The sequence below is a fragment of the Dipodomys merriami genome, unplaced genomic scaffold (assembly GCF_024711535.1).
Source record: "Dipodomys merriami isolate MVZ:Mamm:240054 unplaced genomic scaffold, mDipMer1.0.p SCAF_18, whole genome shotgun sequence".
Classification (NCBI taxonomy): domain Eukaryota; kingdom Metazoa; phylum Chordata; class Mammalia; order Rodentia; family Heteromyidae; genus Dipodomys; species Dipodomys merriami.
In genome coordinates this window covers 20,188,661-20,189,477 of record NW_027203159.1, presented here as the reverse complement: position 1 = coordinate 20,189,477, position 817 = coordinate 20,188,661, and the positions used below count along the sequence as shown (strand labels likewise).

General features: G+C 37.6%; 1 pseudogene; it reads left to right on the top strand.

The window, feature by feature from the left end:
• The first annotated feature begins 266 nt into the window (after window positions 1–266).
• LOC138830014 (U6 spliceosomal RNA) lies at window positions 267–360 on the top strand (annotated as a pseudogene).
• The last annotated feature ends 457 nt before the right edge of the window (window positions 361–817 follow it).

Sequence of the window (817 nt, the reverse complement as noted above, 5' to 3'; positions counted from 1 at the left end):
TATAGAAAGAGGAAATTACCTTCTGATGTATTCTCAGTCTCCATTAGAGAGTGCTTGCTCTTAAATATTATGAAAAATGGGATCTAGGTAAAAAAAATATTGATTCAATCGGCAATGTTAACGTGTGTTGTCTTCTGATAACATTCTGTTATCTTCTGATCCATTCATGGCCCCTAATTTACCTTTTTTTATATTTAAATCTAGAAAGGGACCATAATTTACTTGTTTTCTTACATTTCAATCCAGCATATCAAAACTCAATGTCGGTGCTCTCTTCGGCAGCAAATTAACTAAACTTTGAATGATACAGAGAAGATTAGAAAGGATGACACGCAAATTCATGAAGTGTTCCATATTTTTCAAAGAGATAGACAGGAATTGTGGGAGCTAGCCGAGAACACACAAAGAGAAAATCAGGAATGGCATGAGCAGGCTGACAACACTCAAAGAGAACTACAGATACTGCATAAATGTGAGGATGCTAATCAAAGAGTATTCAGGAAATAGGAGGAGAATAGACAAAAATCACTAAAGGCATTCATGGAATCCATAAACAGAGAGCTGAAAGAAGTCAAGTAGACCACAGGGGAATGCTGAATTGAACCCAACAAAAAGAATGGGAGTCCCTGGAAACCATAACCAATCAACTAAGTGATTTGAAAATAAACACTGAACATCACATTAAGAAAGTAAAGAAGTTCATACAAGGGTCTGGGAAAGTGGGTCAGTGGTAGAGCGCTTGCTTTGCATGCCTGAGGCCCTGGGTTTGATTCCTCAGCACCACATAAGCAAAAAGAAAAAAGCCTGAAGTGACACT